Here is a 25,786-nt window from a genome sequence, read left to right on the forward strand (position 1 = left end):
GATTCGAACTCGGGTTTCTATGAGCCTATACATAAAATCAACCAAGTTACCATCAGATACCTTCCTACAATGTATCTGGATTTGTCGCAGTGGCTTGACAATGGGGGTCTCCGTGTTGTGCGTTACATATATAATGCATACCGTTTGCATATATTCTCTTAAAAATAAGGAGATAGGTTCATATCTCAATATATCTGTTCATATGTTATATCTGTCACTACTGTTCAGTCGGTAAATTCTAACTATCGAATTATGATTTGAACACGCTGTGATGATTATGCTATTTATGTTGGAGCCTAAAGAGGCTGAGGGAACGCAGTAGAAATAGATGTCCTTGGGACATCTGAGTGAGACAGTGAGTGAGTTTAGTTTTACGCCGCTTTAGCAATGCCCCAGCAATATCACAGCGGGAGACACCAGAAATGGGCTTCACAAATTGTACCCATGTGGGGAATCGAACCCGGGTCTCAGTGTGACGAGCGAACGCTTTGAACCACAAGGCTATCCCACTTTCCCCTTGTTAGTCGTGATTGACCTCGAAGAGAATTACAGTTATGTCAACGGATCCTGGTTCATAGTTTATACTTACAACCTTGGAACCCCGGCTCCCCGTGAAGCTGTTTGTTGTAACACCCAACAAGTGTGATCGAATTAATTGTATGTCATCACGTGAGTGAGTGAGTTCGGTTTTACGCCGCTTTTAGCAATATTCCAGCAATATCACGGCGAGGGACACCAGAAATGGGCTTCACACATTGTACCCATGCGGGGATTCGAACCCGGGGTTTTGGTGTGACGAGCGAACGCTTTAACCACAAGGCTACCCCACCGTCCAGTGTGTCATCACGCCCTGGCATGGATGGCTGTCATGATTTTAACCAAAGGTTCGCGTGGTCAAGTTTTTATATTTCACAATATGACGTTTTAATCCCAAGGGAGCTGAGAATGAAAATCGAAATCATCGGGTTATAATGATTCAGCGTCATACGTGTTGCTGTGGTAATGAAATCTGACGCATCATAAATGGAGTTGTTATTGTACATGGGGATATTCCTCATTGCGACGTGAAGCCGCATTAACCTACTCTTACCCCGTGTGATCGGCATCAATAAAGGTGTTGTCTACGGCGATGACGAAATAACAATCGCCATACACTGTGCGATGAGGCACATATTGACGTGATCATTTGAAATTTCATTATCGAAAAACCAAGGTAGTGAACGGTCATAAAAAGTGAGTGAGTTTAGTTTTACACCGCACTCGGCAATATTACAGCTGTATGGCGGTGGTCTGTAATTAATCGAGTCTGGACCAGACGATCCAGTGATCAACATCATGAGCATCGATCTACGCAATTGGGATACGATGACATGTGTCAACCACCCGATCCCGTTAGTCGCCTTTTACGACAAGCATGGGTTACTGAAGATAAATTCTAACCCGTACCTTCACGGGTGGTCATAAAAAGAGTGAAACATATGATTTTAAACATCAGCCCTGTATCATTGTACAAAGCGATCTTAGGGTTAAGGTGATCGTAACCCCTATACCTTAACCTAGACTTACGGTAGTCGTAGCACTAAGCTGACGGTAACTTCCATACCTTAACATACACTGACGACAGTCGTAGCACTAAGGTGATCGTAACTATACCTTAACGTAGACTTGCGGCAATCGTAGCACTAAGGTGATCGTACATCCCATACTTTATCATACACTTACGACAGTCGTAGCGCTAAGTTGTGATCGTAACTCCAACATGTTACCAAAGACTTACGGCAGTCGTAGCGCTGAGATGATCGTAACTCTCATGCCTTAATATAGACTTACGTCTGTCGGTTCTAAAGTAGCAGGGTCTATAATTGGACAGATTGTAGCGGAACACCGACCAGTGTAGAATCCACGTCCACTAGTGTAGGTGTGGACGACATACATGTACAGACACAAGTAGATTTCTTTGCGTAGAGGGACACTTTCAATGTACCTGTACGAAAGCCTGTTCCAACTCAGTTTTTCGCCGAGATGTTGTCCTCAACAACCCCACTGCATTCAAACCTTAATACTGACGTCAAAGAATGTTCGAGATACCTAAGACGTGCACATTAACATTGGCTGAAGCGCTGGATTGGTTTTGTTATCTCAAGCACGTTTTTGAAATGCGAAGAAGTTCCGTCTCTCACGCTAATATACTCATGCCAATAATGGTTGTCACCCCCTTCAAAAAAATTTATTGGAGAGGGTGTGTGTGGGTGTGTGGTGTGTGGTGTGTGTGGGGTTGGGGTGGGGAGGGGGATGACAACCATTATTGGCATGAGTATATATCTTCGTTTTAATGAAAATTGTCTTATGTTCTAGATTGTACCATGGGTGTTTAGAAGCTGATATTGCGATGTTTGACGAAACAGATGTTGATTAAAGTGGATTAGATCTTGAAGTGACATCACCTTACTTTTTGTAATAGGCATCGGAGCATATTGAATGCGTATATGTAGGAATGATGCAATACTTAAAACAATTGCGTATACTTCGCAAATACAAATAATAACGTTGAAATATATATATCATATCATGGTATGAGTGACAAAATGAAGAGAAAAAGATACTCTTTCCAATGATATGTCCAAAAAACCATTAGCTTAATAATCATTCCTGGGCGTCTGTGCCATGCTATGCCGCGATGGGCATGCTGCTGTAGAGAATCAAACAACGAGCGACACTACTGAAAATGACCCTTTCGGAAATACAAATGTACACCTATCCGTGATTACACGGGTTAGAATAGACTAAGGCTTAGTCTCTGAATATATAATTTTCATAGTAACAAACAAGCCCATTTATATTGAAAAGGAGCCCTAGGGAGATTCAGAACCTGAGGAAATCTAGACTTGCTTTATTTAGGGCTTTAGTACTGCAGAGAGAGCTTGGCAGTGGGGAAAATAATGTGTTTCGGGGACTGTGAGACAGACTAGGGTTAGAACTGATCAGTACCATATGATTGGAAGAGGAATAAATGGTCAGCCGCTGCGCTCATAACATCAACCAGTGATTTTTATGGTCATGATTCGATTATTTACAACCCTCTGTAATATAGCTGGACTTTTCCGGCATAAAACAACATGTACTCAATATAATCTGGATAATTCAATATTGATAATCCTTTGATCTATGAAAGTATGGATCTAGACATAACAAAATGTGACTTCCTGTATTTAGCGAAACATGTTATTACACAGACTGTGGAATGTGAAACTTCCTCACTGTACAATGAGATACTTCCTGGACTGGAAGGTGGGAATCTCTGATAGGACAATGACTCGTATACAAAGTCACGGACGCTCACACAGCCAAATAAGCAGTGTGGAATGGTGTTTCCATACATCATACAAGAACAGTTCACAACTATTTAAGTGTTTATAATTGTGTATGCATATACATATTAACACATAAAATATTAATCTGCTTAATGTAATATACTTGTTCGTGTCGTACGTGTCAGTTCCATAGTCTCAACAAGACATAAACACGATGTCACCTGACGTCACCTAACATACCTGTGTAATAATACAATCATTATAAACCGACGGGCAAAAAAGAAAAGAATACACTTCAAAATACCTGTTTCTCATGATTGTGTGAAATTACGACGTCCATTTTCCTTGAGACGTCACATGGACGTCACCTGTTGGAAGACATTGGTATGAGGCATGTAATAACGCCAATAAAACCTGTATCAAATACATCACCATGGAATAACACTTTCCTGTTTGTTTCCTTAGCCACTATCAAGAGGTAAACTTTATTTTGTATGGGAGTTTACATCTGCATCTTGCACTGCATAATAAGTTTAAATTTGATAAAATCAGTGTTTTTAATTTATTTTAGAATGTGGTGAACGTGGGCAATCAGTATAAATTATGCACAATATGTATCATAGTGAGCGGTGTTACTGCCCCAGCTGTAGCTCGACTGCGTACTTAGCTTTGAGTAATAAGCCAGGGTTTTCAGAGCGGAAAACGCCTCAAACACCCGAGTGAACTTTTACGTTTATGTGCAAAGAAGAATTCTCGTTTAAGTATCTGATTACATTTCAGAAATATTTTCCTTACAATAACGTTACACATTTTGTTTTCATGGCGTCATTTTGTGAATGAAAAATCTTTTTTTTACTTTAAAGAATGATGACTTAAACACGACTTGAGACAAAAATGTAATTAAATGTTTTACGTTTTAACTTCATAATAAACACGTCGTTGTTATTAAAAGCTAAAAACTAGGGGTTCTTCAAGTGCACTTGACATTTGTGTACAGTCAATGAATGACGTGAGCCAATGAGTCAGGCTGGGTTTGAACCCAGAATGGCCATATTGCAAGGCGAGGCTCGATACCCGATACTCATAGTTTGATGTTGTCTGGTAAATCGAGAAACATACACGTCACCGCCACAAATGTCAAGGATATGACCAAACACTCCTCTCCCTCTACCCACAGAGGTAAAAAAAACGACGTTTCATGCACTGAGTCTTACTGTAGAGTTGCCGGACGTGCCCCATCTCACGGGGGCCGTCACGCCCCGTGGACGTAGACCACCTCTGCTCAGCGTGAGCTAGGTGTTGTCCAGATCACGTTACGAGCATGCGTGACTGAGCATTACTTAAACCTGCTACCGGTTTGTAATAATCTTTTGAAGGATGTTTCCTATCTCGAGTTTCAAGTGCATTTTTTGAACGTTTATGTCGGGTGCGAGCGCCAAGATTGACAAGACGATGATATTAAGTTACCCGTTCACAGGCTTTGACAAAGGCAGGCACAGTAAGTGTTGTCTGTGATTGACGACACAACTATCTGAATTGATGAGGGATGTAAATGATTTGTATCAAGAAATATGGCCATTAGGAAACACTATTACTCTGTCTGCAGCTGACACCTCGAGGGAAGCGACATCCTCTTCCGGTGTGTTCCGATTGCATTTACCTGTTCAACCACACTTGAACAGCCACGTCATCAGTACATCTACACACTCAAGGGGTCAAGTGTCATGGCGCAGTTTCGTAATCGAGTCGTTAAAGTGGCTTCTTGTCACATGGAAAACACGGGTTCGATTCACACATAGGTATAATGTCTCCTCTCCAGTTTCCTAGTCCATATTGTCCCCCTGTAACATGAAATGTTTTCCTTCAAGGGTCGGGGTTGGTCTTTTTTATGATGTCATTAAGTCACACGTATATAAGCAAGTTCACCGAGTGTTTCTTTGCTTTTCGTCACACGAATAACCCGGGTTCGATTCACACATAGGTATAATGTCTCCTCTCAAATTTCTCAGTCCGTGTTTTACCCCTGTAACATGAAAAGTTTTCCTTCAAGGGTCAGGGGAGACCTTTATAAATGATGTCATTAAGTCACACGTATATAAGCAAAGGTTCATTGAGTGTTTCTTTGCAGTGTTTGTTAATATTCACTAAGGTGAGAGGAGGTTCTTTGGGCTAATAAACAAAACATAAAGGTAGAAATGAGTTAATGTGTATCTCAACTATTGTTGTTTCAAGTCTTAGAGTAAATTGGACTATTTTAATCCACACGCTTAAGAACAGAAAATACATCCTATGTAAGTTTAAGCAACGTTATATAAGAATCTTTCTGGAAATGACACTATGGTTACCACGAACACACACAGGGATATAAATTGAACATACAGTCAAAAGTACAGGCTTCACAAATGGATTTTCAAATTTAGCCATCATCAAACAATTATAATACGTACACATCTTGCTTCTTTCTTCAGACAGTTTTCATAGTGATTCTTTACATTAACCTATTCGTTTGTAACAACAGTACATTAAAGACGATGGAGCCTGAAGAGGTTTGCCTGATTACAGAGAAGAGACATATTTCCCTAAACCACTAATACCACACTGAAGGCTTGTAGGGCACGTGCATGTTGAACTGGTGAGGTCAAACGGGAAACACTTTAGTCTCATTGTGAGATAGCCTCGGGGTACAAAAGTAACATTACCCAGAATCTTATAAACTACAAATAAGGAGGACGGGGAGGTGGTGTCTATCTCAGTATCTCCAGCTAAGTACAATATTGGCTTTATCCCCGCTTCTTAAGAATGACCTCTAGCCGACCTCTCGGCTCTGGTCCAGCAACTGTCCGGTAGATGCTCCATCCCTACTGACCCTAATGTGATTGTTAGGAGAGATGAAAGGATAGTGTTGGACAGGTAAAGGGAGGGGTAGCTTTTCAGGGGGGAGAGGGGGAGTGGGGGTGGTCGGCTTCCCCAGGCAGTACTGAAGACAGCGTGTAACAGTAAGGGTGCGTTTCATTCTACGTGTGTGTATATCATTAGACGTCGCTGACATATACTTTGAATATCGAACAAAGAAAGGGATATCATTCTTCCGACATCGCCGTCAGGGCATCTTAAGAAGTTTGAAAAAGATAATGCACCGTAACAATAACCACACATCTTCCTTCAAGTCTGTTATACCGAAATTAAATGCTAAATAACACCCTGTCGACTTTACAAAGACGAAACGTTTATCATGGGAAATCGTTTCTGAAAGACCCATTCTCCAACATCGATTTGAGTGCTCTGGGTTTATCCAAAACATTAATGTCGGAACTTAATACACCACGAGTCTCTCGACTTACATGCAAACACTCCCACCCAAATGCCAATTATGTCCCTACGTAAATATCTATATTAACCTTTGTCCCCCGGGGGAGACTGGCCTTGAGTTTCCTGGTCCGACAATTCCACCCCCAAGTCCTCATTAGTTACATATCACTGTACTCCAGGTAGCGCCAGTTGGCGGTAGGTGTGGGGAGGGCGTGTGGTCTATTGGGTGAATGGTGTGTTATTGGTGATTGTGATGGCAGTGGTGTGTGGGTGTGTGTGGTGTGGTGTGGTGTGGTGTGGTGTGGTGTGGTGTGGTGTGGTGTGGTGTGTGTGTATGTGTGTGTATGTATGTATGTGTATGTATGTATGTACGTATGTTTCTATGTATGTATGTATGTATGTATGTATGTATGTATGTATGTATGTATGTGTATGTATGTATGTATGTATGTATGTATGTATGTATGTATGTGTATGTATGTATGTATGTATGTATGTGCGTGTATGTGCAGATTGTGTGCGTGTATATAGAGATGGTGTGCGTGTATGTAGAGATGGTGCGTGTAAGTGCAGATTGTGTGCGTGTATATAGAGATGGTGTGCGTGTATGTAGAGATGGTGTGTGTATGTAGAGATGGTGTGCGTGTATGTAGAGATGGTGTGTGTGTATGTGGAGTTGGTGTGCGTGTATGTAGAGATTGTGTGGGTGTATGTAGAGAATGTGTGGGTGTATGTAGAGATGGTGTGCGTGTATGTGGAGATGATGTGCGTGAATGTAGAGTGCGTGTATGTAGAGATGGTGTGCGTGTATGTGGAGATGGTGTGCGTGTATGTAGAGATGGTGTGCGTGTATGTAGAGTTGGTGTGCGTGTATGTAGAGATGGTGTGTGTGTATGTAGAGATGGTGTGGGTGTATGTAGAGATGGTGTGCGTGTATGTGGAGATGATATGCGTGTATGTAGAGATGGTGTGCGTGTATGTGGAGATGGTGTGCGTGTATGTAGAGATGGTGTGCGTGTATGTAGAGATGGTGTGCGTGTGTGTAGAGTTGGTGTGCGTGTCTGTAGAGATGGTGTGCGTGTATGTAGAGATGGTGTGCGTATATGTAGAGATGGTGTGCGTGTATGTAGAGATGGTGTGCTTGTATGTGGAGTTGGTGTGCGTGTATGTGGAGATGGTGTGCTTGTATGTGGAGTTGGTGTGCGTGTATGTGGAGATGATGGTCTGCGTGTATGTAGAGATGGTGTGCGTGTATGTGGAGATGGTGTGCGTGTATGTAGAGACGGTGTGCGTGTATGTAGAGATGTTGTGCGTTTATGTAGAGATGGTGTGCGTGTGTGTAGGGATGGTGTGCGTGTATGTAGAGATGGTGTGGGTGTATGTAGAGATTTTGTGCGTGTATGTGGTGATGGTGTGCGTGTATGTGGAGATAATGGTGAGGGTGTATGTAGAGATGGTGTGCGTGTATGTAGAGATGGTGTGTGTGTATGTAGAGATAGTGTGCGTGTATGTAGAGATGGTGTGCGTTTATGTAGAGATGGTGTGCGTGTGTGTAGGGATTGTGTGCGTGTATGTAGAGATGGTGTGCGTGTATGTAGAGATGGTGTGCGTGTATGTGGAGTTGGTGTGCGTGTATGTAGAGATGGTGTGGGTGTATGTAGAGATGGTGTGCGTGTATGTGGAGATGATGTGCGTGTATGTAGAGATGGTGTGCGTGTATGTAGAGTTGGTGTGCGTGTATGTAGAGTTGGTGTGCGTGTATGTAGAGATGGTGTGCGTGTATGTAGAGATGGTGTGCGTGTGTGTAGAGTTGGTGTGCGTGTCTGTAGAGATGGTGTGCGTGTATGTAGAGATGGTGTGCGTATATGTAGAGATGGTGTGCGTGTATGTAGAGATGGTGTGCTTGTATGTGGAGTTGGTGTGCGTGTATGTGGAGATGATGGTCTGCGTGTATGTAGAGATGGTGTGCGTGTATGTGGAGATGGTGTGCGTGTATGTAGAGACGGTGTGCGTGTATGTAGAGATGGTGTGCGTGTATGTAGAGATGGTGTGCGTGTGTGTAGGGATGGTGTGCGTGTATGTAGAGATGGTGTGGGTGTATGTAGAGATTTTGTGCGTGTATGTGGTGATGGTGTGCGTGTATGTGGAGATAATGGTGAGGGTGTATGTAGAGATGGTGTGCGTGTATGTAGAGATGGTGTGTGTGTATGTAGAGATAGTGTGCGTGTATGTAGAGATGGTGTGCGTTTATGTAGAGATGGTGTGCGTGTGTGTAGGGATGGTGTGCGTGTATGTAGAGATGGTGTGCGTGTATGTAGAGATGGTGTGCGTGTATGTGGAGTTGGTGTGCGTGTATGTAGAGATGGTGTGCGTGTATGTGGAGTTGGTGTGCGTGTATGTAGAGATGGTGTGCGTGTACGTAGAGATGGTTTGCATCTAAGTGAAGATGGATTTTATGTATGTGTTTCTGGGAGTTTGGGTTTGGTTTGGGGTTGAGAATTGCTATCAATATATGGTGTGTGGAGTATTTCCTATCGGGCATGTGTGGTTTGTATGTGAGTATGTGAGAGTATGACGCTCTGAATGTGATGTGTATGTTGGGGTATGTGTGTGTGGCATATGGCATGTGTGTGGAGTGTGAGCGTGTGGTGTGAGTGTGTGAGAGTATGACGCCCTGTATGTGGTGTGTATGTTGAAGTATGTGTGTGTGTGGCATATGACATGTGTGTGGAGTGTGAACGTGTGGTTTGAGTGTGTGATGTTCCTGACGTATGTGCTGGAGTGCGTGCGCCATTTGTGCGTGCGTGTGCGTGCGTGTATGTATATGGTAAACTTTATCATACCTAAATGAATGAATCAGCTAGTGCCTGTAGATTTTAGAAAGTCAGACGAAACACATTGTGATACGACGTTGACATAAACGATGTTGAAAGCACATTTGTTTAATGTGTATATATAATCTCGCATCCTTTTGGATGCATAAGGCGTTAGCGGGTTTTGTCTATTAATACAAAATGAAATGAAACCTATCTAGTTCATGTAAAGGTCAACTTGTCAGCTTCTACCGCCTAGACATGTTGACGGTAGTCACATTGACGTTGATTGTTGTTTCTTAATACAAACAGTATTCCGTAGCAGTAGGGCTTCAACAGATAGATGTTCCAAATAATTTTGTCGAAGTCGTTGCTATAGTCCCACGTCTTCCGGTGCATGACCGTCACAGGAGGATCATCATCCCATCGCTAACGGTAGGTAACATGTCACGTAGCATCTGTGAGAAACCGAAATAGTGACACGATGAGATGGTTGTTTCCTCTGATGTAGACGTTAGCCACCGCCAAAAATATGTTTGTGTGTTTTGTAGGATGAGGCTTACTACTGAGGGTTGATTGGTGGTAAGCAAAGTAACTTCGGATTTGTTTCTTTGCTGCTGTAGACAATAGCTTCGATCGCCGTGAGATCACCGCGTTCTCTACACAGTTAAGTCTAGTTCCTCTAAATGAGTTGTTGATAACATTACCATACCATTGGGATACGATAACACACCAGACAGCCGGAATACCATAGCAACTTAATAGGCTTTCGTGATATTTTGAATTCCTTGGACAAGTATGCCGTCGTGTCAAGGGGTACGCACGTTACCTGATCCAAACTCCCAGTTGTCAGATTTTCATTATTTGTGGGACCAGCGCTGGCTGAGTGGGCTAGATCGTTGGACCCGTCAAGGTCCGGGCTAGAATTGATCTTCAGTGACCCATGCTTGTGAGAGGCGACTAACGGGATCGGGTGGGCAGGCTCGCTGACTTGGTTGACCACATGTCATCGTACACAAGTTGTGCTGACCGATGCTCATGCTGTTGATCATTGGATTGTTTGGCCCAGATTCGCTTATTTACACACCGCCACCATATATCTGGAATATTGCTGAGTGCGGCGTAAAACTAAACTCGCTCACTGGTTAAATCGCAGACGGTGTGAGGGTGATTAGGTGCCTGACTCAGAATGTGGTTTCGAATCCCAGATGGGATTCAGCCTAAAAGATCACCAGAATCTGTACTTTACTAGAGACCATCTAACAAGATTTGTTTAGTATTTGATCTCCTACTTAACTGATAAAGTGTAATCCCAACACAGGTGCTTTTGTTCGTGTCTGTCATTATAATGGTTTTAGGACTAGATATTGATAATCAAATCAAGGCTTCAGGTAAAATGATAAGGCGCTCGTGGTGCCGGATACAAGACTAATTTTTCATTCCCTTGACCGAACATAACCGATACATATTGCAATGTATTTTCTTGGCAAAGGTGCAGAAACACAAAACCAATTTGCACTTTCAGATTTTGATATACGGGATTTATAACAATGATATATTCACAAATCGTTTTATATGTTCTCTGGTTACGAAAGTGAAACTCTAATCATATTGCGTGTTATCATGTTTTGTATATTAATAGTTGTAACCTTTTCATGACGGACTTAAACAAGTGTTCTCGTGATGAATTGGGTTGATGATGAACCTTATTATTTCTAAATAGTGTTATTATGCAGTACGTGAAACTATTGCCATTCCTAGTCAGCTTTGCAAAACAGTCAACGAACGTCTTACACAATATATAAACAAAAGTATTTCAGAGTGAGTTAGTGCGTTCGTGCGTTCGTACGTTCGTGCGTTCGTGAGTGAGCTCCAACATGATGTTGCTGGGATATTGCTAAAAGCGGCGTAAAACCAAACTCAGTCAGTCAGTCGTGAGTGATCTAGCGAGAGTAAAGCCACTTTACACCGTCTTGTTTTCATATCACTTTGCATCAGCTTTACGTGAAAAGAAAGCTAGAAGCAATAACGGTTTCAAATATTCACTACTTCGACGAAGTCCTTCAGCAAGAATATAGAAACCAAATCAGGTGGAATCAGGGATTCGAACACATTGTCTGGCACGGCCAAGGGACCCAATTCTGCACAGCGGTGTCAAAGAGCTACCCATGCCTCTACGTCATAATCAACACACAGGCGACAGTTGACAGTGCAGTTAAAAGGGCGTACTTGTTGTTGGACAATGGGTACAGTTAATAGGATGTACTTGTTGATGGACACTGGGTACAGTTAATGGGGTGTACTTGTTGATGGACACTGAATACAGTTAATGGGGTGTACTTGTTGATGGACACTGGATACAGTTAATGGGGTGTACTTGTTGATGGACACTGGATACAGTTAATGGGGTGTACTTGTTGATGGACACTGGATACAGTTAATGGGGTGTACTTGTTGATGGACACTGGATACAGTTAATGGGGTGTACTTGTTGATGGACACTGGGTACAGTTAATGGGGTGTACTTGTTGATGGACACTGGATACAGTTAATGGGGTGTACTTGTTGATGGACACTGGGTACAGTTAATGGGGTGTACTTGTTGATGGACACTGGATACAGTTAATGGGGTGTACTTGTTGATGGACACTGGGTACAGTTAATGGGTGTACTTGTTGATGGACACTGGGTACAGTTAATGGGGTGTACTTGTTGATGGACACTGGGTACAGTTAATGGAGTGTACTTGTTGATGGACACTGGGTACAGTTAATGGGTGTACTTGTTGATGGACACTGGATACAGTTAATGGGGTGTACTTGTTGATGGACACTGGGTACAGTTAATGGAGTGTACTTGTTGATGGACACTGGATACAGTTAATGGGGTGTACTTGTTGATGGACACTGGGTACAGTTAATGGGGTGTACTTGTTGATGGACACTGGGTACAGTTAATGGGGTGTACTTGTTGATGGACACTGGATACAGTTAATGGGTGTACTTGTTGATGGACACTGGGTACAGTTAATGGGGTGTACTTGTTGATGGACACTGGGTACAGTTAATGGAGTGTACTTGTTGATGGACACTGGGTACAGTTAATGGGGTGTACTTGTTGATGGACACTGGGTACAGTTAATGGAGTGTACTTGTTGATGGACACTGGGTACAGTTAATGGAGTGTACTTGTTGATGGACACTGGGTACAGTTAATGGGGTGTACTTGTTGATGGACACTGGGTACAGTTAATGGGGTGTACTTGTTGATGGACACTGGGTACAGTTAATGGAGTGTACTTGTTGATGGACACTGGGTACAGTTAATGGGGTGTACTTGTTGATGGACACTGGGTACAGTTAATGGGGTGTACTTGTTGATGGACACTGGGTACAGTTAATGGGGTGTACTTGTTGATGGACACTGGGTACAGTTAATGGGGTGTACTTGTTGATGGACACTGGGTACAGTTAATGGGGTGTACTTGTTGATGGACACTGGGTACAGTTAATGGGGTGTACTTGTTGATGGACACTGGATACAGTTAATGGGGTGTACTTGTTGATGGACACTGGGTACAGTTAATGGGGTGTACTTGTTGATGGACACTGGATACAGTTAATGGGGTGTACTTGTTGATGGACACTGGGTGTACAGTTGAATGGGGTGTACTTGTTGATGGACACTGGGTACAGTTAATGGGGTGTAATTTGTTGATGGACACTGGGTACAGTTAATGGGGTGTACTTGTTGATGGACACTGGGTACAGTTAATGGGGTGTACTTGTTGATGGACACTGGGTACAGTTAATGGGGTGTACTTGTTGATGGACACTGGGTACAGTTAATGGGGTGTACTTGTTGATGGACACTGGGTACAGTTAATGGGGTGTACTTGTTGATGGACACTGGGTACAGTTAATGGAGTGTACTTGTTGATGGACACTGGGTACAGTTAATGGGGTGTACTTGTTGATGGACACTGGGTACAGTTAATGGGGTGTACTTGTTGATGGACACTGGATACAGTTAATGGGGTGTGTACTTGTTGATGGACACTGGGTACAGTTAATGGAAGTGTACTTGTTGATGGACACTGGGTACAGTTAATGGGGTGTACTTGTTGATGGACACTGGGTACAGTTAATGGGGTGTACTTGTTGATGGACACTGGGTACAGTTAATGGGGTGTACTTGTTGATGGACACTGGGTGCAGTTAATGGAGTGTACTTGTTGATGGACACTGGGTACAGTTAATGGGGTGTACTTGTTGATGGACACTGGGTACAGTTAATGGGTGTACTTGTTGATGGACACTGGACACTTAATGGAGTGTACAGTTGTTGATGGACACTGGGTGTTAATGGGGTGTTGTTGATGGACACTGGGTACAGTTAATGGGTGTACTTGTTGATGGACACTGGGTACAGTTAATGGGGTGTACTTGTTGATGGACACTGGGTACAGTTAATGGGTGTACTTGTGTACTTGTTGATGGACACTGGGTACACTGGGTTAATGGGGTAACTTGTTGATGGACACTGGGTACAGTTAATGGGGTGTACTTGTTGATGGACACTGGGTACAGTTAATGGGTGTACTTGTTGATGGACACTGGGTACAGTTAATGGAGTGTACTTGTTGATGGACACTGGGTGCAGTTAATGGAGTACTTGTTGATGGACACTGGGTACAGTTAATGGAGTGTACTTTGATGGACACTGGGTGCAGTTAATGGGGTGTACTTTGTTGATGGACACTGGGTACAGTTAATGGGGTAACTTGTTGATGGACACTGGGTACAGTTAATGGGGTACTTGTTGATGGACACTGGGTACAGTTAATGGAGTGTACTTGTTGATGGACACTGGGTACAGTTAATGGGGTGTACTTGTTGATGGACACTGGGTACAGTTAATGGAGTGTACTTGTTGATGGACACTGGGTACAGTTAATGGGTGTACTTGTTGATGGACACTGGGTACAGTTAATGGAGTGTACTTGTTGATGGACACTGGGTACAGTTAATGGGGTGTACTTGTTGATGGACACTGGGTACAGTTAATGGAGTGTACTTGTTGATGGACACTGGGTACAGTTAATGGGGTGTACTTGTTGATGGACACTGGGTACAGTTAATGGGTTAATGTACTTTGTTGATGGACACTGGGTGCAGTTAATGGGTGTACTTGTTGATGGACACTGGGTACAGTTAATGGGGTGTACTTGTTGATGGACACTGGGTACAGTTAATGGGGTGTACTTGTTGATGGACACTGGGTACAGTTAATGGGGTGTACTTGTTGATGGACACTGGGTACAGTTAATGGAGTGTACTTGTTGATGGACACTGGGTACAGTTAATGGGGTGTACTTGTTGATGGACACTGGGTACAGTTAATGGGGTGTACTTGTTGATGGACACTGGGTACAGTTAATGGGGTGTACTTGTTGATGGACACTGGGTACAGTTAATGGGGTGTACTTGTTGATGGACACTGGGTACAGTTAATGGGGTGTACTTTGTTGATGGACACTGGGTACAGTTAATGGGGTGTACTTGTTGATGGACACTGGGTACAGTTAATGGGGTGTACTTGTTGATGGACACTGGGTACAGTTAATGGAGTGTACTTGTTGATGGACACTGGGTACAGTTAATGGAATTGTACTTTGTTGATGGACACTGGGTACAGTTAATGGGGTGTACTTGTTGATGGACACTGGGTACAGTTAATGGGGTGTACTTGTTGATGGACACTGGGTACAGTTAATGGGGTGTACTTGTTGATGGACACTGGGTACAGTTAATGGGGTGTACTTGTTGATGGACACTGGGTACAGTTAATGGGGTGTACTTGTTGATGGACACTGGGTACAGTTAATGGGTGTAATACTTGTTGATGGACACTGGGTACAGTTAATGGGGTGTACTTGTTGATGGACACTGGGTACAGTTAATGGAGTGTACTTGTTGATGGACACTGGGTACAGTTAATGGAGTGTACTTGTTGATGGACACTGGGTACAGTAATGGGGTTAATGGGGTGTACTTGTTGATGGACACTGGGTACAGTTAATGGGGTGTACTTGTTGATGGACACTGGGTACAGTTAATGGGGTGTACTTGTTGATGGACACTGGGTACAGTTAATGGGGAATGTACTTGTTGATGGACACTGGGTACAGTTAATGGGGTGTACTTGTTGATGGACACTGGGTACAGTTAATGGGTGTACTTGTTGATGGACACTGGGTACAGTTAATGGGGTGTACTTGTTGATGGACACTGGGTACAGTTAATGGGGTGTACTTGTTGATGGACACTGGGTACAGTTAATGGGTGTACTTGTTGATGGACACTGGGTACAGTTAATGGGGTGTACTTGTTGATGGACACTGGGTACAGTTAATGGAGTGTACTTGTTGATGGACACTGGGTACAGTTAATGGGGTGTACTTGTTGATGGACACTGGGTACAGTTAATGGGGTGTACTTGTTGATGGACACTGGGTACAGTTAATGGGGTGTACTTGTTGATGGACACTGGGTACAGTTAATGGGGTGTACTTGTTGATGGACACTGGGTACAGTTAATGGAGTGTACTTGTTGATGGACACTGGGTACAGTTAATGGGGTGTACTTGTTGATGGACACTGGGTACAGTTAATGGGGTGTACTTGTTGATGGACACTGGGTACAGTTAATGGTAATACTTGTTGATGGACACTAGGTGGACACTGCAGTTAATGGGGTGTACTTGTTGATGGACACTGGGTACAGTTAATGGGGTGTACTTGTTGATGGACACTGGGTACAGTTAATGGGGTGTACTTGTTGATGGACACTGGGTACAGTTAATGGAGTGTACTTGTTGATGGACACTGGGTGCAGTTAATGGGGTGTACTTGTTGATGGACACTGGGTGCAGTTAATGGAGTGTACTTGTTGATGGACACTGGGTACAGTTAATGGGGTGTACTTGTTGATGGACACTGGGTACAGTTAATGGGGTGTACTTGTTGATGGACACTGGGTACAGTGTAATGGACACTGGGTACAGTAATGGGGGGTGTACTTGTTGATGGACACTGGGTACAGTTAATGGGGTGTACTTGTTGATGGACACTGGGTACAGTTAATGGGGTGTACTTGTTGATGGACACTGGGTACAGTTAATGGGGTGTACTTGTTGATGGACACTGGGTACAGTTAATGGGGTGTACTTGTTGATGGACACTGGGTACAGTTAATGGAGTGTACTTGTTGATGGACACTGGGTACAGTTAATGGGGTGTACTTGTTGATGGACACTGGGTACAGTTAATGGAGTGTACTTGTTGATGGACACTGGATGGACACTGGATACAGTTAATGGGGTGTACTTGTTGATGGACACTGGGTACAGTTAATGGGGTGTACTTGTTGATGGACACTGGGTACAGTTAATGGGGTGTACTTGTTGATGGACACTGGGTACAGTTAATGGGGTGTACTTGTTGATGGACACTGGGTACAGTTAATGGAGTGTACTTGTTGATGGACACTGGGTACAGTTAATGGGGTGTACTTGTTGATGGACACTGGGTACAGTTAATGGGGTGTACTTGTTGATGGACACTGGGTACAGTTAATGGGGTGTACTTGTTGATGGACACTGGGTACAGTTAATGGGGGTGTACTTGTTGATGGACACTGGTACAGTTAATGGGGTGTACTTGTTAATGGGGTGTACTTGTTGATGGACACTGGGTACAGTTAATGGGGTGTACTTGTTGATGGACACTGGGTACAGTACAGTTAATGGGGTGTACTTGTTGATGGACACTGGGTACAGTTAATGGGGTGTACTTGTTGATGGACACTGGGTACAGTTAATGGGTGTACTTGTTGCTGGACACTGGGTACAGTTAATGGAGTGTACTTGTTGATGGACACTGGGTACAGTTAATGGGGTGTACTTGTTGATGGACACTGGGTACAGTTAATGGGGTGTACTTGTTGATGGACACTGGGTACAGTTAATGGGGTGTACTTGTTGATGGACACTGGGTACAGTTAATGGGGTGTACTTGTTGATGGACACTGGGTACAGTTAATGGGGTGTACTTGTTGATGGACACTGGGTACAGTTAATGGGGTGTACTTGTTGATGGACACTGGGTACAGTTAATGGGGTGTACTTTGTTGATGGACACTGGGTACAGTTAATGGGGTGTACTTGTTGATGGACACTGGGTACAGTTAATGGAGTGTACTTGTTGATGGACACTGGGTACAGTTAATGGGGTGTACTTGTTGATGGACACTGGGTACAGTTAATGGGGTGTACTTGTTGATGGACACTGGGTACAGTTAATGGAGTGTACTTGTTGATGGACACTGGGTACAGTTAATGGGGTGTACTTGTTGATGGACACTGGGTACAGTTAATGGAGTGTACTTGTTGATGGACACTGGGTACAGTTAATGGGGTGTACTTGTTGATGGACACTGGGTACAGTTAATGGATTGTTCTTTTTTGATGGACACTGGGTACAGTTAATGGGGTGTACTTGTTGATGGACACTGGGTACAGTTAATGGAGTGTACTTGTTGATGGACACTGGGTACAGTTAATGGGGTGTACTTGTTGATGGACACTGGGTACAGTTAATGGGTGTAATACTTGTTGATGGACACTGGGTACAGTTAATGGAGTGTACTTGTTGATGGACACTGGGTACAGTTAATGGAGTGTACTTGTTGATGGACACTGGGTACAGTTAATGGGGTGTACTTGTTGATGGACACTGGGTACAGTTAATGGGGTGTACTTGTTGATGGACACTGGGTACAGTTAATGGGGTGTACTTGTTGATGGACACTGGGTACAGTTAATGGAGTGTACTTGTTGATGGACACTGGGTACAGTTAATGGGGTGTACTTGTTGATGGACACTGGGTACAGTTAATGGAGTGTACTTGTTGATGGACACTGGGTACAGTTAATGGGGTGTACTTGTTGATGGACACTGGGTAGTTAATGGGGTGTACTTTGTTGATGGACACTGGGTGCAGTTAATGGGGTGTACTTGTTGATGGACACTGGGTACAGTTAATGGATGTGTAATTGTTGATGGACACTGGGTACAGTTAATGGGGTGTACTTGTTGATGGACACTGGGTACAGTTAATGGGGTGTACTTGTTGATGGACACTGGGTACAGTTAATGGGGTGTACTTGTTGATGGACACTGGGTACAGTTAATGGGGTGTACTTGTTGATGGACACTGGGTACAGTTAATGGGGTGTACTTGTTGATGGACACTGGGTACAGTTAATGGGGTGTACTTGTTGATGGACACTGGGTACAGTTAATGGAGGTGTACTTGTTGATGGACACTGGGTACAGTTAATGGGTGTAATTTGTTGATGGACACTGGGTACAGTTAATGGGTGTAACTTGTTGATGGACACTGGGTACAGTTAATGGGGTGTACTTGTTGATGGACACTGGGTACAGTTAATGGAGTGTAATTGTTGATGGACACTGGGTACAGTTAATGGAGTGTACTTGTTGATGGACACTGGGTACAGTTAATGGGGTGTACTTGTTGATGGACACTGGGTACAGTTAATGGGGTGTACTTTGTTGATGGACACTGGGTACAGTTAATGGGGTGTAATTTGTTGATGGACACTGGGTACAGTTAATGGGGTGTACTTGTTGATGGACACTGGGTACAGTTAATGGGTGTAATTTGTTGATGGACACTGGGTACAGTTAATGGGTGTAATTTGTTGATGGACACTGGGTACAGTTAATGGGGTGTACTTGTTGATGGACACTGGGTGTACTTAATGGGGTAGTTTGTTGATGGGGTGTACTTGTTGATGGACACTGGGTACAGTTAATGGGGTGTACTTGTTGATGGACACTGGGTACAGTTAATGGGGTGTACTTGTTGATGGACACTGGGTACAGTTAATGGGGTGTACTTGTTGATGGACACTGGGTACAGTTAATGGGGTGTACTTGTTGATGGACACTGGGTACAGTTAATGGGGTGTTTTGTTGATGGACACTGGGGTACAGTTAATGGGGTGTAATTGTTGATGGACACTGGGTACAGTTAATGGGGTGTACTTGTTGATGGACACTGGGTACAGTTAATGGGGTGTACTTGTTGATGGACACTGGGTTAATGGTTAATGGGTTGTGGACACTGGGTACAGTTAATGGAGTGTTTGATGGACACTGGGTACAGTTAATGGGGTGTACTTGTTGATGGACACTGGGTACAGTTAATGGAGTGTACTTGTTGATGGACACTGGGTACAGTTAATGGGGTGTAATTTGTTGATGGACACTGGGTGCAGTTAATGGAAGTGTACTTTTGGATGGACACTGGGTACAGTTAATGGGGTGTACTTTGTTGATGGACACTGGGTACAGTTAATGGGGTGTACTTGTTGATGGACACTGGGTGCAGTTAATGGGTGTACTTGTTGCTGGACACTGGGTACAGTTAATGGAGTGTACTTGTTGATGGACACTGGGTACAGTTAATGGGGTGTACTTGTTGATGGACACTGGGTACAGTTAATGGAGTGTACTTGTTGATGGACACTGGGTACAGTTAATGGGGTGTACTTGTTGATGGACACTGGGTACAGTTAATGGGGTGTACTTGTTGATGGACACTGGGTACAGTTAATGGGGTGTACTTGTTGATGGACACTGGGTACAGTTAATGGGGTGTACTTGTTGATGGACACTGGGTACAGTTAATGGGGTGTACTTTGTTGATGGACACTGGGTACAGTTAATGGGGTGTACTTGTTGTACACTGGGTACAGTTAATGGAGATGGACACTGGGTACAGTTAATGGAGTGTACTTGTTGATGGACACTGGGTACAGTTAATGGGGTGTACTTGTTGATGGACACTGGGTACAGTTAATGGGGTGTACTTGTTGATGGACACTGGGTGGGTAATGGGGTGTATTAATGGGGTGTAATTTGTTGATGGACACTGGGTACAGTTAATGGGTGTACTTGTTGATGGACACTGGGTACAGTTAATGGGGTGTACTTGTTGATGGACACTGGGTACAGTTAATGGGGTGTACTTGTTGATGGACACTGGGTACAGTTAATGGGGTGTACTTGTTGATGGACACTGGGTACAGTTAATGGAGTGTAATTTGTTGATGGACACTGGGTACAGTTAATGGGGTGTACTTTGTTGATGGACACTGGGTACAGTTAATGGAGTGTACTTGTTGATGGACACTGGGTACAGTTAATGGGTGTACTTGTTGATGGACACTGGGTACAGTTAATGGGGTGTACTTGTTGATGGACACTGGGTACAGTTAATGGGTGTACTTGTTGATGGACACTGGGTACAGTTAATGGGGTGTACTTGTTGATGGACACTGGGTACAGTTAATGGGTGTACTTGTTGATGGACACTGGGTACAGTTAATGGGGTGTACTTGTTGATGGACACTGGGTACAGTTAATGGGGTGTACTTTGTTGATGGACACTGGGTACAGTTAATGGAGTGTACTTGTTGATGGACACTGGGTACAGTTAATGGAGTGTACTTGTTGATGGACACTGGGTACAGTTAATGGGGTGTACTTGTTGATGGACACTGGGTACAGTTAATGGGGTGTACTTGTTGATGGACACTGGGTGCAGTTAATGGAGTGTACTTGTTGATGGACACTGGGTACAGTTAATGGAGTGTACTTGTTGATGGACACTGGGTACAGTTAATGGAGTGTACTTGTTGATGGACACTGGGTGCAGTTAATGGAGTGTACTTTTGATGGACACTGGGTACAGTTAATGGGGTGTACTTGTTGATGGACACTGGGTACAGTTAATGGGGTGTACTTGTTGATGGACACTGGGTACAGTTAATGGGGTGTACTTGTTGATGGACACTGGGTACAGTTAATGGAGTGTACTTGTTGATGGACACTGGGTACAGTTAATGGGGTGTACTTGTTGATGGACACTGGGTACAGTTAATGGGGTGTACTTGTTGATGGACACTGGGTACAGTTAATGGAGTGGTCTTGTTGATGGACACTGGATATTCTTAATGGAGTGTACTTGTTGATGGACACTGGGTACAGGGGTGTACTTGTTGATGGACACTGGGTACAGTTAATGGGGTGTACTTGTTGATGGACACTGGGTACAGTTAATGGGGTGTACTTGTTGATGGACACTGGGTACAGTTAATGGGGTGTACTTGTTGATGGACACTGGGTACAGTTAATGGGGTGTACTTGTTGATGGACACTGGGTACAGTTAATGGGGTGTACTTGTTGATGGACACTGGGTACAATTAATGGGGTGTACTTGTTGATGGACACTGGGTACAGTTAATGGGGTGTACTTGTTGATGGACACTGGGTACAGTTAATGGAGTGTACTTGTTGATGGACACTGGGTACAATAAATGGGGTGTACTTGTTGATGGACACTGGGTACAGTTAATGGGGTGTACTTGTTGATGGACACTGGGTACAGTTAATGGAGTGTACTTGTTGATGGACACTGGGTACAATAACTGGGGTGTTCCTGTTGATGGACACTAGATACAGCTAACCTTGTATTACTGACCCCTTTGAGGATAAAATATGTCATGGCCTACTTTTTGACGTCATACCTGGGATTAATTGTCACATGACCTTCCCCGAGGGAGATTTACATAAATTAATATATTTATTAACCTAGTGTTGTACGTGCCGCCTCTGGGGACGTGGTGGTACTGTTGGTCTTGAGTGGAACCACATTCAGTTGACGAGAGAGTCGCCATGCTTCTATGGAACAGTCAGGCTCGGATATAAGTTTCAAATCTTTATGACAATAGGGAATGTTATATATATTTCGTTCGTTTAAAGACAATTTACCAAATATCTAGGATGTTTAGGATAATTAATGTAAATTTAAAGCAGACACTTGTCAGCTCGAAGGAATGTGCCCGACTGTTGCTATTCACCAAAGGTGAGATACTATGTATCACCTTAATGTGTTACGGCCTAATATATTAGGACTCTCTATTATCTCGGGTTCTCTATTATCGCGTTACGTGAAAACATCGCCAAAGCGGACACACACGCACGCACGCACGCACGCACACACACACACACACACACACACACACCGCGCATCGACTGTTTACATATGCAAATTACGTAAAAAACTTCATCCCCCTTGGAAAAGTCATTTATTTTATTGGAGTGACATGTCTTACCGTAGAACTATTAAAGCATTCATCTTTGCAGTAACTAATGGAACATTTTGAAACTAGTATGACCCCTACTGCCATTGCATCTTGCACGAATCAAAACTTGCTTCGTCAAGAGTAATCCTGCGACAGCTATGAGGTCATTTGCATATTTTCCGTCCTAAAACTATAACAGGAAGTGTCGTATTGTGCAACTTCACCCTGCACAAGACAGCAAATTGCATGACACACTTTAAGGCGGTAAAAATTATTTTGCTACGTTATTGTTACCGGGTATCCAAATGACTAGACGTTTGAGATGTTTTGGTTAAAACATGATGATATTACTAATCTTAATGAAATTCCTGAATACTTTTTTAGTATAAAATATATTTAGAAGCGTTAGTTGTCTTCAGTATGTGTTCGACAGTGTCATTTGCTTGTACCGCGTGCCATAGTAAGAAAATGGCAATACCGCGATAACAGAGATGCTTCAATTTCCGGGTCAAACTAGGTAATCAGGATTGCCGCGATCGTATTGAATGAGTTGCGATTGTGTCCAACATTATTAGCGACAGAAATGAAGATTGAACTTTAGTCAACTGAAAATATATATAAAATGCCAAATGTCAGTAGGCGTTCATAATCCCGATAGCGACAACATTAACTGCCGCGATAATTGAGGGCCCCATGATATAATACTTATGATGTCGACCTGAGACTATATTCATGACAAACACCAGAAACACAATCTAACATTCTTCTCTTTTAGGCGACCCGTGAAGATCCGGGGTAGAATAGGTTTCAGCAACCCATGCTTGCCACAAAAAGGCGACTATGCTTGTCGTAAGAGGCGACTAACGGGATCTGGTGGTCAGGCTCGCTGGCTTGGTTGACACATGTCATCGGTTCCCAATTGGGCAGATCGATGCTCATGCTGTTGATCACTGGATTGTCTGGTCCAGACTCGATTATTTACAGACCGCGGCCATATAGCTGGAATATTGCTGAATGCGGCGTAAAACTAAATTCACTCACTCACTCTTTTAGGCGTTTTGCATCAATGTTGAGATAACTCCTGTTAAACTGGATTGTCGAAAACAGGCAGGCAAAGCGCTAATCATTGTTAGTCTTTCAAAGTTTCTGTTTGTTGCGCCGGTCAGCTGACCAACTCATACGCCCCTTTAATCTCTGCCTCAAGACGGGGAAAAACAAGATCTTATGTCTCACAAATTTCACCACCCAGAATTGCTTGATTAGCTCATTGGTCTCAGCCCGTGTTTGGTCTATAAGACTTGGGTTCGTGTCCCCGATTTGACCAACTTATGATCCTTATTCACGAGTATTACCAAAGTTGTCAATGTCCATAACATGCGTCACTTTGAACCAGTTAGACGCCAAGCTGGCATCTGGCGTCTGATAAACTTAATGCCAGTTTGGTTTACGGCGGTGCTGAGCAATATTCATAACAAGCGGTAACATCGCCTATATAGCATCCACACGGGAGACATATAGTATGACCCGAAATTATTGAGAATTTTAGGAATATGTTTACATGTAATTGGATTTCTAGTATAAACAACCTTGACCAGCTATCAAGTGCTTGGTTTCATTCAAGAGAGACAACTCCGTTAATCCTTTTTCATTAGTTTGTGAAGATTTATCCCCCTTTGTTTACTTGCTAGCAGACGACATTTTCAATGATCCTCAGTATTGATGATTTAGAAAGAGGAAGTTGATTTTAGAGTATTATAACAAGGACATCAGATCAGCTAAAGTGATTTCAAGTAGAACAGGCATCCCTTTGTCCACTATTTATCGTGTTTTGAAAAATATTGCAAATGGATATGGCATTGAGCACCAGGGAGGCGCAGGTAGGCCCAGAAAATTGACTGTCGGTGACAGGAGGCGGCTTGGTATTCTTGTTTCTAAAAACAAACGAAGGAGTTTAGAAAACGTAATGCTGGATATGATTGATAGAGGAACTGTGGCTGTCTGTAAGGAGACAATTAGAACTGAGCTGCATGCAATGGGTTGGCAGAAAAGTCGAGGAATTCCATCACCGATCATGAAACCTGAACAAAAGGAGTTAAGGTTGAACTGGTGCTTACAGCATAGAAATTTTAACTGGGACAATGTGATTTTCTCAGATGAAAGTTCTGTGTGGCTGTTTCCTAATACACTGAAATTCTGGACCAAACAAACTGAAAAACCTTTGTATCAGCGCCCAAAGTACAGTCCGAAATTTAACGTGGGGTGGCATATCTGTGTTAGGGGCAATGCCCCTCTGTGTATTTGAAGGGAATATGAACAGTGAGCGGTACACAGATATTCTCGCGGGACATTTATTTTCATCTGCTCACGTGTTCTATGGAAAGTGTTGGATTTTCCAGCAGGACAACGACCCAAAACATCGTTCAAAGCATTCACAGGCCTGGTTTCGGACCCAAAATATGACATTATTAGATTGGCCAAGCTATAGCCCTGACCTAAATCCAATAGAAAATGTTTGGGGACTTATGAAGGAAAGTGTCAATAAGAAAAATCTGACAAATATTGCTGAAATGAAAGAAGAGGTGGTCCGATATTGGGACGGCATGGACCACGACTTTCTAACTTCTTTGATCAGTAATATGCCCCGCTGCATTGAAGCCTGCATTGCTGCCCATGGTGACTTGACTCTTTGAATCTGGAGTTATGTTTTGCTAATATTCACATTCAATACGTGAGTAATGAGTGAAAAAAAATAACAATCTTAAATTCTCAATAATTTCTGGTTGTACTGTATATATATATATAAAACATACATGCTGTGTCCAGGTATCTTCATACGATCACCTTTGTCCGGCACATGTCTCTTTTCATATACTCTCAATTTCACCGTTCTTCAGGTGTGTTGATAGTTGTTTTGAGTCGAATCCATGACAATATAAACCTACAGGGCATGGTTCCATGTCTATCATTCCTGATGTAAGAGTCAGTATACAGAAAGATTCGAATCTAACGATGTGTGACCATATTGTCAGTTTCGTCGTACCCGTCCTTCAATCTATCGACCACTGATTTATTAAACTAGGCTCGTTGCTTGGCAATATGATGCACGATGCTGTCA

Source organism: Haliotis rubra, unplaced genomic scaffold (genome assembly GCF_003918875.1).
Source record: "Haliotis rubra isolate DU_JTF1 unplaced genomic scaffold, ASM391887v1 Scf48, whole genome shotgun sequence".
NCBI classification, from domain to species: domain Eukaryota; kingdom Metazoa; phylum Mollusca; class Gastropoda; order Lepetellida; family Haliotidae; genus Haliotis; species Haliotis rubra.